This window comes from Lepisosteus oculatus, chromosome 5 (genome assembly GCF_040954835.1).
Source record: "Lepisosteus oculatus isolate fLepOcu1 chromosome 5, fLepOcu1.hap2, whole genome shotgun sequence".
NCBI classification, from domain to species: domain Eukaryota; kingdom Metazoa; phylum Chordata; class Actinopteri; order Semionotiformes; family Lepisosteidae; genus Lepisosteus; species Lepisosteus oculatus.
This window is the reverse complement of record NC_090700.1, coordinates 10,909,424-10,927,635: the sequence shown is the minus strand read 5'-3', so window position 1 is coordinate 10,927,635 and position 18,212 is coordinate 10,909,424. Positions and strand designations below refer to the sequence as shown.

Genomic DNA, 18,212 nt, shown 5'->3' with positions numbered 1-18,212 from the left:
AAGTGTAGTCATTATTATTATTTTTACTTACAATTTTACTCCAGATTTAGGAGACACATTGAGGACAAATGAAGACATATATAGTATTTTTTTTAATCTAAAAATAGCAAAATTATAACTAGGATTCCTAAATTTTAACATTTTCTTTCACAAAACATTCATACATGCATTTGAAATTTGCAACATTAAATTAAGACAAGTGAAAGGATGAGAATGGCTGTAGAGACTTTGACAATGTCTTTTGATAAAAGTACAGTAGTTAAACAGCTTGCAAAAATGTCACTCTCAGGGTGTTCAGCTGATCCTCGTGCTTTACATTCAATAAAGCAGTAAACGTTTTTACACTCACTGAAGCAGTAAAATATCTGGGTTGCACCACTTCCTCTAAGAACACATACTTTAGCATTGAAGTGGGTGCAGTTTATCTCCCCATGTTCTTCTGTGGAATAACAATGACCTCAACAGCTACTGTATCCTGTCTGAGTTCAGACTCTAAACCTTATCCGAACCCCAACTCGAACACCCACTCTCACTCCAGAGCTGCACATGAGCTCTTCACATGAAGCAGATGGTGTTCTATAAGGATAAGATGCTAAAGCTTTCACCTATATCAAATTAGGTGCACTAGGAGGAGTGTACATACATCATTAATTTAGGAAGAATAGAAATAATTACATCACAAAGAACCTCTCCAATTATTTGTCATCTCAAATGCCATAGTATGTTATCAGTTGCAATGTCCATTATGTGAGCTAATCGTTTTTATAAAAATATTTCCCTGTGTCCATATCTGTTACATCTGAAACAATTGCACTTTTGTTACAATTATTATTCATTCCAAAGTGTAATTCTAATTTCTTTTTGCAGATATATTTTAGTATATATTATTAAAATACAGTATATACATAAGGTTCCTGTTAAATGACCAAATCATGTGTAACCATATCTGTAGTAAACCTTAATTCACTGTATTAATCTATTTTTATGTTGTGTTTATTCTTAATAAGAATATTATTTGTTGTTTTGTTCACATCATGACTTTAAGTTAAAAACATTCTGATAAACTATTCTGACCATGGTACAATAACAATAAGATATAAACTATAAAGATACAAAGAAGGTACATTGTGCTTTGGGTAGATGAAACATTTTCACATATTCAGTTAACCTTAATTTAGTCTACCCAGATATCCTGATTTTTAAAAATTAAAACTATGGAGAAAGACTGCAAAATAAACCCAACAGCCTTCCTGAGATTTAGGCTATGGTGAGTAACTTGGTTATGCAAGCCTCTCAAGACTTATAATCACAATATTTTTTATTTAAACTTTTTCTCGTTTTACCAATCCCCCCCATTAATCAGATGATCTGTCACGGAGCGTTCTTTCAGGACCCTATACAGACAGCAGTATCCGGGGAGGAGTGAGGAAAACACGGGGTAAAAAGCATGCAAATGGGCTGGAAGGAAAACAGGGCAAGGTGTGCTGTTGTTCAGGGGGGGGTGTCCAAGGCAAACATGTCCAAGGGAATCCGTAGCAAATACCAGAGAGTAGCAATTGCCCAAGACCGGGTGATCCGTCCTCACAAAGACGAACAGAGTTAAAAGCCAGAGCGGGATCTGGCGGAGGGTCAGGGGAATAAAAGGGGGATCACGGGACCAGACCCTCCATAGTCCCGGGGTCAGAAGGTCAGAAGGTCAGAAGGTCAGAAGGTCAGAAGGTCAGGATGCCATTGAAGCCGTGTCGCTCCAGGACCTTCCAAAGCTGAGCCCAGATTGGCAGTAACGCCTGGCTTTTATAGGACGGGGGGCAGGAACTGGAGGCAGGTGCAGGGGATTAGTACAAAACAAGAAAGGGCTGGAGCGTCCTTAAGAGGAGGGGTTAACGAGCGTGATATGAGCCTACATACAGTATGCCATCCTTGGTTTCTGTAATCAGTGATGTCAATGATTATTTTGATGCTTCTGTATTTTTGTATTGCATTACATTCAATATATTCTACTGGAGATTTTCTGCCTTCCGTGGTAGGACAACTGTTAAATAATGTAAAGTTCTTCATTAATAATAGATAACCACACTTAAAAATGCTTAATACATTGGAATTTATGTGATTATAACTTTTATTTTGTAAATCTACATTTACCAAAAATCTCAAATCACCAGCCCAATGCATAAAACAACAACTTTAGTTAATCTGTTTTAGAAATGTTTTGTTGAACATATTTTAATGTGTATGTTGTGTTATGTGCATTAAACAATGTAAGGTACAGTACATACTGTATACTATATTTAGCCAGTACTTTTATGTTCACTTTAGTCAATGAAACCTAATAAAATGGATCATGAAACTTACATTGCTTTGTTTTTTTTCTCATTTATAATGAAAGGCGTGTCTAATATTGTCTAATCTGTTGTTTTGTTTAAAAAAAGTGTTGAAAAATCTAATCAAATCAAATAAAAGTTTATTTATCAAATGCACAACAATACGGCGTGCAGCAGTAGTTGCTGCCAATGAAATGTCTTTTTCTGCGAGCTCACAAAAATCACAAAAATTCACAAAAACACGAAAATCACAAAATTGAGGTGACATTTTTTAAATTGAATAAAACTCAATGTGAGTAGAGCTGTTATGTGTCCATGGTGTATGCAATATATACATGTAGTGCAGTTATGCTGAATATAGTGAGAATTGTGTGTCCATGTAGCCATTACAGGTGATTTGCTAAGGAGCTATAGGTTGGCTATTAAGCAGTCTTATTGCCTGGAGGTAGGAGCTGTTCCGTAGTCTGTTGGACTTGGACCGAATGCTTTGGTGCATTTACCAGACGGTAGGAGGGAAAACAGTTTGTGACTGGGATGACTGGGGTCCTTGAGAATGGACCTGGCCTTCTTCAGACATCTAGCTGAGTAGATCTCCTGGATGCTTGGTAGCTCACAGCTGGTGACAAGCTTCGCTGACTTCACCACCCTCTGCAATACTTTGCGATTCCGTGCGGAGCAGCTCCCATACCAGGCAGTGATGCAGCCAGTCAGGATGCACTCAGTAGTGCACCTGTAGACGTTGGCCTGGATATGTGATGGCATGCCGAACTTCTTTAGCCTGCGGAGAAAGAACAGGCGCTGCCGTGCTGTCTTGACCACGGTGTTGGTGTGATGGGTCCAGGTTAAATCCTCTGAGATGTTAACTCCCAGGAACTTAAAGCTGCTGACCCTATCCACTGCAGTCCCTTGATGTGAATAGGTGTGTGGTCTCCACCCTGATGTTTCCTATAGTCCACAATCATCTCCTTAGTCTTACTGATGTTCAGAGAGAGGTTGTTCTCCTGGCACCATGCTGCCAGGGTTTCAACCTCCTCCCTGTATGCAGACTCCTCACCATCTGTGATCAGGCCAATGACTGTTGTATCATCTGCAAACTTTAGATGGAGTTTGAGTTATGCCTGGTGACACAGTCATGGGTAAATAAGGAGTAGAGGAAAGGACTAAGCACGCAGCCTTGGGGGGCTCCAGTGTTTAGAGTCAGGGTAGAGGATATGTTGGTGCCCACCTTCACCACCTGCGGACGTTCCGTCAAGAAGTCCAGGATCCAATTATTGCTAATCATGTATTGTTTTTGAAGGATAACTCTGTATTTACTTTTTATGTTTTGGTTTGTAAGTTAGCCAAATGTTTCTGATTTTGATGGAGGTGTTCAGTCCCAGGTCCTGGAGCTTGATGACGAGCTTTGGACGCATGTGTACTTGATATATTCATGATATTGCTTTTAGATTCAACTGGATTGGGTAATAATAGAATATGTTCTCAGTGTTTGCTTCCCTTTACTCTGTTGCAATTGCAAACTTGTAAATGCAAATCACATTGATTACCTATTAATACATTATTAGGCATTTTCCCCCTTTGCACATACTGTAACATGAGAAAGGTTATAAATGAAAGGAACTATTTGGTATATCTCTTTACTTGTTGCTGATAGCCAAGTGATTGAAGGATCTCATCCTCAGTATGGCTGGGTAGCTTGTTCTGGACATCCAAACCCTATGATTAAAAAAGTGCTCCTGTTCTCGATTTAAATACATTTCTATACCCAAATCTATATCTTTATTCCTTAGACCAACATTTCAGCAAAGCTTATGAAATTGTATTTTTTGTCTGTTAAACTGCTTGTGTATGTGTGAGGACATCAGTTAATAAGTGGTATTAATGGAAATATGTATTTTTACATGATAGATTATAGATTATCAAGATAAGCAATTAACACTTAATATTTATTAAAGCATTAAGAGTAAACTGCAGGTTACTTTTTCTGACCTCCTGAAATGAAAATACACGTCCCACTAAAAAAAAACATTTAGGCAGAAAAGCTGAAGATATGGCGTACATTTCAGAGACAAGCAGCTTTCTAACATTGTACCCCATTCCATTACCTAACACACGATTACACATCTCTCCTCAAGAATCTGATTTGTTTCTGCTGCGATCTCTGTTGGTTGCAAGAGAACGCTTAAGTCTAATTTCACTTACAAGATCATATGATGTGCATTAGGTTGGACAGAAGGCTTTCTGTCTGGGGCAGCAGCCTATCCTATATTCTAATTAGACTAGAAAATATAATCATTCCAGAATAATCAGAAAACAATTCATGTATATATATATGTGTGTGTACATATCTTTTGGGGGCAGTGTCATAGATAATGTAGTATTTATACATTTTTCTGATTGTTATGTTATGTTATGCTTATAATTGTTAGATTATAACTTGGAGACAGGTGGAAGAGCAAAGAAAAAAAACAGAAATGAAACCTGAAAAATGTCACCCCTTTGTCCCCATTTTGGCTAGACTGAGATTATGAGATAAATGTAAAGGAGGGAGGAGATAGTACTAAATCTATAAAGCCTGCTTAAATGTGTTTATGTTTATTCTTCTAAAATCTTGGCCTTTTTTCTCACTCTTCACTAGAGCTTTGCAATCAATTACCAACAATCTTGAAAATTATAATCCTGTGAATTGCCCTGAGCAGAATGGTCCTTTTACAATTAACCTTTATGGTTTGAAGACACCTGCTAATTTCCTCCTCATGAATTAAAAATAAAATAGATCAGAGGTTATAAAGAAGAAACTATATAAAAGCACAGAACATCATGGAAAATTACGCTGCAAATATACCTACAGTACACAAAAAGCAACCATGTGGCAGGTGAATTCATCACAGGTAAGATTTACTGCTCTATGTCACATACAGTACAATATCATATAATTGTTCTGTCATTTTCAGGAAAAACATTAAATAAATTTATGTAGAGGAATTAATTTATTTAATTCCTTCCAAATTTAGTGATTTAGCATAGTTGATATACTGTATACCATGAATTGCTCACCAGGCAGAGCATAAATAATGAACACAAGAACTTGTCAGGATGAAACATTACGTGTGGAATGCATGGAATCCAGCATGTTTTCTCATCCTGCTTTATTTTTAAAGAGCTATTCACCTGGGGAAAGTATTAAACTGAATTTAAACGAACTAGTTTACTTAAATAGAAATATGTCGTTGTTAGGGCTAAAGAATACCGTATTTCCCCTTAGAAAATGTAATTGCTCATTTAAATCTACTGACCTTTTAAGAACTTAAAACGATTAAGGAGTTCAAATGAACAGAACTCGTAGTTCAATTAAATACTCAGCTGGGTAACAGAGCCCAGTTAAAAAAAAAACGCAATGACGGGGCCCTGAGCACGAGGATTGGGTACACACGACTAAAATGAAAAGGTATTTAATCAGGAAAATTGCTATTTGGGAGTAATATCAGAACAACTGCAACGAACTGAAAGTAGCGTACTACAGTAACTATCCCTAGATCGTACGGCATTACGCTATACTGTACGCGGATGCGTACTAAATCCTCAAACTCGGTGCGATTCACCGTTGTTGAAAACGGTGTAAGAAAAGACTCATGATAAACGCTGCTGTTTTATAAAAATGATACTGTACGTATTGTAGAGGATAATTGAAAGCAGGGTATGAAAATAACATCGATAAGCTGGAATCCTGTACGTGTTTGTTAGTTTGCTGGAAAAGATTTGATATGCGTTATGTATCTCAAAGTAAAATGTGATATTGTAATGATCTCCAAGTTGCAACGAGTGCCTGCAACGTGTTCAGGTGTCTGAAGGCGTACCCTGTAGGTAAGAAAGGTACTGTTTCACAATACCTTATTTCTTTCCAGTATTGGAATCCCCATTTATATCGCACGCAGTAAAGTTTCACGTTTTAAATATTATACATTGAAGCATTCTATTGTACGTTTAGCTCTATGTTCTTATGTTGAGGATACCACGGACAATAAACGATGGATTTGTGGTGCTGTTTTTTGTCTACCAATAGCAAAAGTGTATTACACCGCATACTGTATCATGAAGAAAAGACGAGTGTCTCGAAGAGCTGTGAAGCGGAATACTGTTGACGACCAGCAATGCTTGAACTTAACGAGACTGGAATGACATGTATGGACTGTTACATTGCTGTTATACCATTGGGTAAGTACGTTAAGAATGGTCTCCTCTGCTTTGTAAAACAGTATTTTTTTCCTGAAACTTCATTTGTTTTCTTTTTAGTTTCATAATTTTTTTTTAGAACAGTTAGTACTGTGCTTATATGTGAATAGGTCTTCAGGATAGAGCCAGGTTTCTACATGATACTGAATTAATCTTTGTGCCTGAATTTTAAAACTGAGAACCACTGAAATTAAATAATAATTTTGTCAAGTGGGAGTGAAAGTGAAAAAGATCTCTGTATTTACTTTATGCTTTTGGACTTTTTAAAAGAATCTCTTAAATTCCATTGTAAATAGCCTGTTATATTAAGAAAAAAACAGTTTCAAAGAACATGTACTGTAGCTGTTGCATAAGTTAAGACCATGTACTGCATGCTGATGCTGTAGATGCATCTCGGATCACAATCGTGACTTGGCATTAATAGTTTGCTCTGCCTCTGTTGATAAGTGATGTTCTTGTCAACTTGAAAAATTAGGTTGAGGGTAACAAATTCAATGAACTTGGAATTGTCGTTGCTGCTTTGCTGCCATTTTCTGAACTCATTTACTACATGCTGTGGCTAAAAGCTTTGACCTTAGAATTTGTCAAATAAGAAAATCACATTTTGTAGGAATCCTTATAAGCATATATACTGTAATTATAGACAGATATAGTAGGAACATTGTAAACATTTATTTTTGTTACTTCTAATTTCAATAGCTGCAATACAGTACTTTGTTTTGTGCTGCAGTACGCCCTCAGCATTGACTGGAGACTTGGCTTTGACAGTCTTGTGTTACATGAATAAAAATGTTTATCAAGTTAAGCAGTATTTATCCTTCTATTTTCTAAGGTTTCTTCCAGTTCAGGGCTATCCTATGGGGGATGCAGAGCCTATCCAAGCATGCAATGGGCACAAGGCATGGAAGACCCTGGACGAGATGTCAGTCCATTGCAGGGTAGGGCATATGAACAGACACAAACACAGACACGCGCACATTCACACCTTGGGCTAGTTTTCCCAGAAACCAATTTACCTAGCAGTATGTCTTTGGCCTGTGGGAGGAAACCCACATGAATTAGAGGAGAACATACAAACCCCACACAAATAGAACCCCAGGCCCAGAACTGAACCCAGCACTGGGCCTAAGCACTTCAAGAATCATGCTAGAAGGCCAAACCTTGCATTTCACTTCACTCTTCCCACCCCCCCACCATTCAATTCGATTGTGATGCATGTTGGCTGTAGCTTTCAGTATTGCCAATCTAAAGCAGGGCCAAAATAGTTAAAGTAGGTTGCTGTGTCAGCATGCATAGGCTGCAAAGGAACAAGTTAAAGTTTATTCCATGCTGAAAAGAGAGAAATTAAATACAACATTTTGGTTGTAGAGCCGCACCTAAAGAAGGCTCCACAGCCAAAAAAAAATGTTTCCTTTCTTCTCTTTTCAGCATGGAATAATCCTTTTACTTGTTCCTAAAGCAGGGCTACTCCGCACTTAAAATACTTCAAAATGATGCAGAATCTGGAATTGTTAGGGAAGCACTGAAGAGTAACAGGAGATTTTAGTTTAACATGCTGGCATGCTTCCAGCACAGCCTATGAGTTCCCTAATCTAGTTCCCTCTGATGGGTAAAAATGGTGGAAAGCTGAAGATAAGGATCTACAAGTAGGAGTCGTTTTGGGGAATTTGCAGATTTTCAGTAGAATGCTACCTGTGTAAACCAAGTGCAGAATTAATATGAAACACCTCCTCAGAGAGTTTAAATGTTAATCAATTTGTAGAAGGGTATTGCACTGCTGCAGAAAATTATTCTCATCTCCAATCAAGCATAAGAGGAAACTCATTTCTTGACGGTGCCAGAACAGATTAAATGACTGAATTCTCTTACTCAAGGTTAAACCATTATTTTTGGTATTTTGGTCAGCCAGAAGATACTTTGTTACCTCTGGGGGAAAAAAATATGTTTTAAATTGTGTTCAAAATGGTTGTTTTAGAGAAAGTTGTTTATTACATAAAAATCTATATTAAAGTACATGCATGGAATAAAACATTTACTGGGTAAATGAGCCATGTTAATCAATGTTAGGGCAACAGATTATATCTGCAATGCACTGGGTATTTTAATGTACTGTACAGAAGTTATAATTCTAGGAAATACGTTTTACTTTTTTTATTTTTTGCCCATTTAAAAAAATCTGTTGCTCTCCTGTTGCACTATATTCAGTGACATACTGCACATTGTAGTGCCTTGTTTTTCTACAGCTTTAAGGAGTCAAACCTACAGCCCTTTATTGAATAGAACTGAATTGGTACTTCAGTATAGTGACTATTTGCTGAGGTAAATTGAAATTAAGAAACAAAACTCTTTTTCATCTCCAACATCATTCTGGAGGTTAGCCAGTGAGTTTGTCAAATTTCTATAGGTTTTTAGACACATTTGTAAATGGTAGTTACCTACAATCTCTTTTAACTTGAATATCTTGCCAAATTCCAATAAGGCTACAAAGTTGTATAAAGAGTGTAATAATGGAAACATTTTTTGTGATAAACCTATTAAATTGTTCTTAAAAGCTTTTGCGTTGTTGTTGTCGTTGTTGTCAAGTTTCTGTAAATGTCTCTAAAATGTGAAACATTTCATCTGTTTTCTCAGTTTACAGCTACGTTTAACTGTACTATAGCATGCATTTACACAACCACAAGAAGGGTTATGAAAATCAAACTTGAAAATATACTTCAGAATAATACCAGTCTCTACAATTAGTAGTCTAAATCCATTAATTACCATACTGTATGAGTTCACATTATTATAAATTCTGGAGCAGGATTATTTTATGAATTGTGCCTACGTGTGACTATATTATCTTTTTAAGTTCAGCTTATAGTTTTATTTTTAGAATTACAATTAGTTTGTTTTTACTGTACTGTATTAAAACAAACTGATTTAAAGTCATAAGCTTTTTATCTCTAAAACATAGTTTTTCCTTATTTGGCACACAGTTTAGCAATTGCTAGCAGTTTAGCAATTGTTTGTGAATTACGGCACTGAAGTGTGAAGCATTTTTGAGAGGGAGGTAAAAAGGTCATTTCAGTACTTGAGTGTAGATAAAATGAGTTGTGAAAGCATTTTAACTATATGGAGTGTAGTCTTATTACCCCGCCAAATTCAATAAACACTTTTCACTTGCTGCTTATGCAAGATGCTCTGTTGGGAGCTGAAAGACATCTATCCCTTAAGATTATGTTCTCACAAATTTACAGGGAAGTCTGGGGTTTTAGGTACAGATTATAAAAAAGTGCGAAGAGATTCATTGTCTGACTACTAGAGTCCACTCAGTCCGCTTTGGGGAATCCCAACCTGCTGAAATCATAGCTAACTTCAGCTAACCAGTCAGTGCTGTCTGGACTGCAGAGCTTAGCTGACACTCTGAATGAGCAAGTTTGCTTGGTAACTGCTATTTTTTCCCATTTATTTATCTTTCTTCAAGAGGTATTTCATGCCCTTCTTGAGCAGAGTGGTGTGTGTGTGTGTGTAACAGAATTTGTGTTCAACAAGCCCTTCCCTTCATATTGCTAGTGTTTCCATATTGCAGTAACTTTTCACAGGTATCACTTCAATGTCTTGCCTCATACCGGTCAGAACACAATCCTCCCCGTTCAACTCTAGTGGTCTTCTTGAAGAATGAATAAAAAAGTAATTTAACAAGTTAGTTCAATGCTGAAAAGTAGAAAGTAGAAACCACATTTTGATTGAACCTTCATTGGGTGTGAGGGAGAATGAGAGAGATTCATTTTCTTTCACTAATCTTTTTTTCCTCCAGGCCAGTGGAGTGAGTGTGGCTACCAGGATAGCACTAAGTAATGTGAAGATCTGTGGCATTCTCTTTTTCTTAGAAGTTAGTTTCTGCTTTATTTCTATTCAAAAATATGAAATGATTATACAGTACATTGCTGCATAATTAGGGTTTGGTCAAGAAATATTCTTCTGAGTTTTGCAGTTGGTGTTCTGATTACATGCTCCACAATTTTATGTTTCAGTTGGAAACACTGCTACATTTCTGCCTGTTCTTTGATGTCTTAATGTGTAAAAAATCACATTACTCTTGTACATACTGTACACACTGCCTATATTCTTGCATAGAAACTGTGCCCAGAAAACAAATGTAAACATCCCATACTGTATAGTGTTCCCCCAAGGAGTTTACGGTCCGACAAGTTACAAATCTTAAACAGTTTCCCCTTTAGATAATGTGCTCTTCTGGTCAGAGGGAACAGTCAACATGATGTGTTCCGTTTCCATCTATATTTAGTTTATCTCACTTTCCTAGGTATTGTATTGCTGTAAATCTTTCAGAATAATTCTCTCCGAGATGCATTGATTTCAAGTATTCTCTGACTTGTGGGCAAAAGCGATTCTTAACATTTTTTAAATGCAATGATACTGTAGCTTCAGCAATAGCTGGGAGCAGTGCTGTGAAAAACTAAGGCAATTGTATTTAAATACAAAATTCAAAGTGCTTCAACACAGAGCTGAAGCCTCTTGACTTGGATGTATAAAACTTCATATGCCCAAAGCATAATGCTTTCCATCAGCTGGAGAGAGATTTTTACATTCTGGGCTCAGGCATTTTGGTCATATCCAATTCAAAATTTTGTCAAACCCATATGTCCAGCAACAGTCCACAGAGGTGATCATCATTTGTTACACTAAAAGAGATTCGGGGTCTCCCGATTGATTATTTTACAATTAAGTGCAGGTTTAACAGTTCTTTATATGGAAATCTAGGTATTCATGTCTTCTGCCGCTAATCTTTGGCCCACGATGGATTGAAAGTATGTTGTGTTCTTGTATTACAAGTCAAAGACTAGGTTTCAGCAAAACTATGTCCAGAAACTGCAAGTGATTGTAACAATGGAATATACTATAATACAATTGTAATAGCTGTTTTCTATTAATTTGTGTGATGCTTTCAGAAATACTGATTTTCCATTATTTATTTTTTTAGTTTGCTATAGACTTATATAGGCCTAGTTAAATTAGTTTACAAAGCATTTACCATAATTGAGGAGCAATCATAGCAGACACCACAAAAGGATTTGTGTTCATGGTACTGTGGGATTGTGGAATGTGGCAAAAACTAATGTTTTTTTTTTCCCAAGTGGTAAGTGAAGTTGAGCATTTTCACCATAACTTATATTACTTATATTTCATATGTATTAAGTGAACAGTGAAGCAAGAATACAGAATTAACTGTACGTCCTTCAGACTTTTGAGCAAAATTTAGCTAGGGGTGCTCACAAATTAAGATAATATGAACTAAATAATGGACTAATGCATAAATAAACCTCATGTGACTGATTACACTAAGTACACTTCATGCAGTGCATAATGGAAGTAAAGTAAAATCTAGGATATTAGCACTTCAGTTCCAATAAAGATTACTACTGCAAATCATGTTTTTGATGTGATTTTGAGGATTTCAGACCAGTATAAAGATTTTAATTAGGCTACTATGTCATTGAAATCGTCATTAGGGAAAAGTAAGGACAGCAATCTTAAAACCAGAAGATGGTATTTTATTAGGAACACTATGGATTCACGATATGCTGAATTTAAACCCAGCAGTAGTCATTATAATGTGACATAGTGGTTGCTTTGAGTGACAAAAGTGAAATAAAAAGCAATGTTTGTCATTCTTTGTTGAGATATTTTCATTGTTTTCTAAAATCAAAGTAACGAGTTCATGGTGTCCATGATGAAAGGCTTATATCTAGAAAACATTAACTGTGTTTCCTGCAGGAAACAGAATTGGCATTTTATATTCAGTACCAAGAATTGAACCATTTCTATCTCAAGGGTAGTAGTTGATGAAGAAAAGAGAATTGATTTTTCTGTGATTCTACACTAGAGAGGAATATTTTGATATGCAAAGGAGTACGTAGTCACACCCTAGGGTAGGGAAATAAGTAATAAGGTATATTGTACCGGTGAATACATTTGAAAGCTTTTCCGTAACGCCTAATTATTTTTTTCACACCATTGTGTAAGAAGTGTTAATTTTATAAACATACAATATTAAAGGGATCTATATAAATCACATAAGAGGCTAAATTGTTTAAATGTGTGGTGAACATAGCAAGTGATGTTAAAATTCTCAAAGTGAATAATGTACCTTTTATGATTATATGCTAAATATTTGCCATATTATTTTTGCAGCATCATGATTTCATCCTTATCCATAGACACAAACAACAGTATAGGTGTTATGAGAATACATTTACATAAAAAAATACATTCACACAAGTTTGAATATTATTCACCTTTTCATTTGCCCTGCTTTTTGTCCAAGATTCAGGTTTAAACTCTATTGCAGTTGGAAGTGTGCCTTCAGTATTATAGTGAGTGAAATCTAGTCTAGTCTTTGATCTCATGTGCTTTATTACTTCCTTGCTTTGTAATATACAGTAGCTGGTTACATTAAAACATCCAATCCATAAAATAATTTCAATGACATAGCCAATCACTTGAATATTCACAAATATCCAAGGACAGTAAAGCTTAAAATGTGTTTTTCTGAGCTAAACAATCAGTTGTCATTTCAAGTTAGGCTTTTGGAAGATGATTGACTATGGAGAACACAACAGGACAAAGTTAGTGTAGTAAAATCGCTTGCCCAACATTGCTTCTCACATTATCAGCATTTACTGTTTTGAAAAGTTGAAGAAAATTCAAAATGGGATTATCTTGTTCTAGGACTGACATATCTTTAAATAATAGCAGCTGATCTATTGTTCTTGAGTAAAAGAGGGGCATTTATTTTAATATTTTTTTAATTGATATTCTCATTGAACTTGGAAATCAGTATAAGACTCTAGCTCTGTGGTCCCCAAGAGCTCCAGTCTAGCAAAGTTAAAGGTCACTCTAAAGCATCTTTCTAAAGATTGGGAACTAGTAAGCAAGTGCAGTTGTCAATTAACAAAATGGTTGTCCCTGAGGGCTGACAGTTCTGTTTCAAGTGATCTGTAAATAGCATGATTTAACAAATCGCCAGCAATTGTTCAGAATTAAATTGTCTGGAGCCTTTGGAAATTGACCATATAATCCTTAAATATAAAACCTACCAAAGGGGGCTCTCCTGGGCAGAGTTGGAGACACCTCTTCTAGTTAAATACAGTAGATTCACAATGTAAATTAAAACAATTTGTCAAGGTTCGCACTTAGAATAGACTTATTTAAAACTCTGGAAAACACTTTCCTGGAACAAAAGCATTTTGTTAGTATAAATAAATAGCTTATGAGTACTGACAGAATAATTTGAGGTTCTGCAGCACTGTATGTAACTTTCCCTAGACAGCCTTCTGTTCCTTCCCCCTTCACTACTGTATTTCCTTATGTCAGCTCTGCAGTGCAATTACTTCACAGAAGGAGTTAGAGGCACTGCAAGCTACACATCAGAGGTCCATTTCACCTTCTTTTGCAAAACAAACGTTCACCCTATTACAGTGTTTCCTAGTTCAGTTCATCCAGGACCTTTCAAGCAGTGAAGTTACTGGACCTTCTTTACAACAGGGGAAAAATATTGAAATGGATTAAGTGGATAACCTGTTATTAGCTTGTGTGGAATGACAATTAGAAGACACTATGGTTCTGGAGAAGTCAATCTGAGAAATGCTGTTCCTACATACTTCTCTGCAGCTCTTCTAAGTTGATGGAGATAACTACATTATCTTTTTCTTTAAAAAAAAGGCAATAAATATTTTATATGTCACTGCTTTGGTAAAATGGTGCATTTAAAAATGTTCAAGACTACATTTTTTTAATACATTCTTTCACATCAATGACATTAAGCGATAATGTTATGATTGAGAACATTGGTTTGATTTAGTGGTGGGCCTGAAGCCAAAGTCAAGCAATAAGATTCAAAGAGTGGGAATTATACATTTGGTCCTAAGGCCAGAGCAATCTGTAGTACTGAAAAAAAAACATTTCCTTTGTGAACATATATAGTATATTTTAAACTTCATAAACACTAAAATTAAGATTCCTCTCCCAAACAATTATTCACTAGAAATAACACCCAAGAGTTAAGTGTATTGAATGGTTTTTATAGTGTTTTAGTCACAGTAAATTTGGCTTAAACCTGCTGGCCACAGGACAAGGAGGCTGGGACCCCCTTGTGGTGTGAAGACTGATTGAGGGATAGCTGTAGAGGTGGAGATTGGGTGGAGGATGGAAGCAACAAACAGTATATGAGGGAGAGACAGGACTGATGTATAGTATTTATAGTTAGTGTGTGAGGAAATGATGTCAGAAATGAATACAAATTACTGACAGCTGAGGTTGATTCAATTTGACTGTTGTCACCCCTCCCAAGCATTCGTTATAAACTCCATAAATTGTGCCAAACCACTGCAATGGACCCCAAATACAACAAGGCTTTGTCCACATTGGTAGCAATACACCAAGCCTCCAAAACATTGATCTTTTAAGACATTTTATTTCTCAAAGCAAGTTCACAGAGCTGTGATGGAATGATTTTCATATGAATAGATTTCTAGCATTGTACACTTCTTTTATAGTGGCTGTCGAACACGCAGGATTGAATCAAGATAATCCCCCACCGCAAAGGTTCATACTGTGTCAACATGATAGAAAAATCAATATCTGTTACAAGATTTTTGCATGGGCAGTAAATTGGAATAACTGCTTCAGTTTCCTTTATCTGGCAAACCTTCAGAGTAGTTGGCATGCTCTTTTGATTCAGATGCTCTCAATCCATCAAGCTGTTCCTGTGGCTCCCTCTTCCTACTCCCAGCTGTTACTACAAGCAGTGAGACCATCTTTCTGAAAGTCCTTTGGCACCACCACCTATTTTATACAACGAGCGCTAAACATTATTCTTTTTTCAATTTAATCTTAACTTGAGATGTTGTTTTTTTTATTCCTCTCTGTCCATGTCTAGTAAAAATACTGAATAGTTGCCACAGTAACTCTGGAACCAATCTCACCTTATGTAAGAATCAAAACACTATAAAGTTACCAAAGATCTTTTTCAATATTTTTCCTCAGTGTAATGCAAAGAAATCAACTTGTAGCATGAGTCAAACACAATTTAACAACAAATATCACAAATGTATTTCTCACATTTGTTCATTTAAATTCAAGGTTAGAAACAAAATGAAGGTCATTAGTCATGCAATTTAATAACTGTCGGGATCCGGTCCCAAGTGAAATATTTTCATTATGTGCTCACAGTGCAGCAGTTATGCTTACTAACCACAAGATTCTCATTTCAGTACTGAGTTACAGGTTTTAAAGTAACAAAAGAAATACAAGTTCTACACATGTTTGCAGAAACACAATCCGCACGTATTTGTGAGCAGTCACATGGAACTGTTGTCATAGCAACTTTGTGTTCTGGCACAATTTCAGTCCTTAGTTCTCTTGTGACTCCTGAGTATGTGCCATTGGAGTTTTGTTTTGCTAGTACATATTGAAGTCTTTGAAACACTTAGTCTTAAAAGTATGCCATTTTTACCTTATATAATACAGTAAACTTACCAAAACACAGGTAATTCATCCAACTAGCAAACAAGACTGTTCCAGACTGTTCATCACTCATGACCTTTACAGTCTGCAGTCTTGAATGTTTCTTTAAATTATTAGTTGACCTAGACCTCCTGTTGGTTCCAAAAACAACTGAACTATTTCTGGAAAGATGGGAAAAATGTATTGGATTTTGTTCCTAGACTTGCAGAATAAATTGAGCATACATAAAGTAGTGACTGTATACAATTTACAGAGCAGCAACATACTGTACATCAACTAGAACTGTACTTTATGCAGTTATGGCTTACCAGCTCAAAAATTAAGAAAGACACGGAAAACACATTATAGCTAATTAACGTTCATAGAACTTGCATGTACCAGGAACAAAAAAGTTGGTGTACAGCAGTGTATTAAAAACTTTAATTGAAGTTGCACATTAGATAAACAGTCAATACACTGTTGTTGTTTTTGTACAAAAGCTCTGACAGCAGAGATGAGTTTCTTTTGATGCTGCTTAAAACATTTGTTAAAATTCAGTGATGCCAAGGAGACGGATAGAAGGAGCTTCCAATACACTTATTTTCTTAAAAGTATGTCTTTCTTTTCAGAGAGAGAAAGCAGTAACTTTCTTCTAAAAGGTTTTATATTCTTTGATACTGTTGCTTACTGTCCATCGCTGTATTCTGTGAGTACATTACCATTCTGTTATGATCACATGAAGTAGAACATACTTAATGTTCAGAAAGAGCAGTATACAGCCTGCGTGGTATTGCTGATTATTGCATTCACTAACATTTGAAGGGGGTAAAATGCTTGATAGCTTTTAAATTACAAATATTTTTTCCTTAAAATTCACTCTGACCTTCTAACTATCACAAAAAAGAGATCAATAGTTTGCAAGATGGTGTTAAATCTTCTCTTTTCCTTCTCTGTCTCTGTAATTGGAAGTATAGATTCATCTCAAATTCCTTATTCAGTTATGTGCTGCCTGTAACACAAAGGGGAGCAAATACTTTGAAAAGAAAACTGCCTTTCTCCACACAAAAAATTGAACTGTAGTACAGTATATAAATCTCTTACAAACAGTAAGAATATTATTTATTGAAATACATAGAGACCGGTGCCTTCTTATATGAAGATTGTAAACCAGTACATTTCCACGATCACATAGGCTTTTGCTAATGCTAGAACATACAGCTTTTATGAAGCTTTTCAAACAGAGATGAAGTAATTTTATCATTGTTAAAATCACCTTTCAAATATTAAACAGTATCTTAGAAAGTATTTCTCACAAATCAGGAGCTATTTAGTGGAATTAGGAGAAGAGTTTATGTGTGACCATTATTAAGAAAACCACAGTCTTGCATTTTCAAATTCAGTGCGTCTGTAATTGCATATTTAAGGCAGCTGTTTTATGGAAATACTTCTTAATGTGTTCCTAGGCCATTAATAGTAGTTTTCTAGACTGTCAGGTGTTTTCATTACACATTGTATATTTTTCATTGAATAACTCATTACTTGTAAGTTTAAAAACATGTAATTGACTGCTGTAATAGAATTTTAAATCCGCAACAGACAGGTTTTTAAACAAACACCCAGGGAATTTAATTGCAAACCGTTCCTGGTTATACTGTACATACCTCCCTGAATTATATTCAATACCTCATCAATGCCACAACCGCCATTAAAATAAAACTGGAGCAGAAGTAGCCAGAAGCAATAAAAATATAACTGGCTTGGGTCTAGCTTTGAAACCCCTGTCACATATCCCTCTTGGTTACATGTTGTACTATCCCCCTCAAGTCCTCATGGAGTCAGATGACAGACGTTGGCTTACTGGAAATCTGGGTCCATTTGTTGGGCACATACTGTAGCTCCCTGTCTCCAGGGGTTCTGAAAGAGCCATTTTCAAAGCTTGATATTAGCTTAGCTCCCCTAAACTGTTTTATCTAATACCCTACTGTCTGTGTAAAGGAACAAGTAAAGGTTTATTCTATCCTGAAAAGTAGAAAAGAAACACGTTTCGGCTGTGGAGCCTTCTTCAGGTGTGGAGCACCAGGTGTCAGCATAAAGAGACCTACAGTACTTAACCTACTCTCTATGTATACTTGTATGTTATGTCCTAAATTAATA

At 36.0% G+C, this 18,212-nt stretch overlaps 1 long non-coding RNA gene across 1 annotated transcript; it reads left to right on the top strand.

Annotated features, from left to right (window-relative positions):
• Positions 1-5,683: 5,683 nt before the first annotated feature.
• Positions 5,684-8,980, top strand: LOC107076701 (uncharacterized). The gene is made up of 3 exons (XR_001477872.2): positions 5,684-5,766; positions 6,382-6,533; positions 7,384-8,980. It is a non-coding gene; the product is annotated as an uncharacterized lncRNA (long non-coding RNA).
• Positions 8,981-18,212: the final 9,232 nt, after the last annotated feature.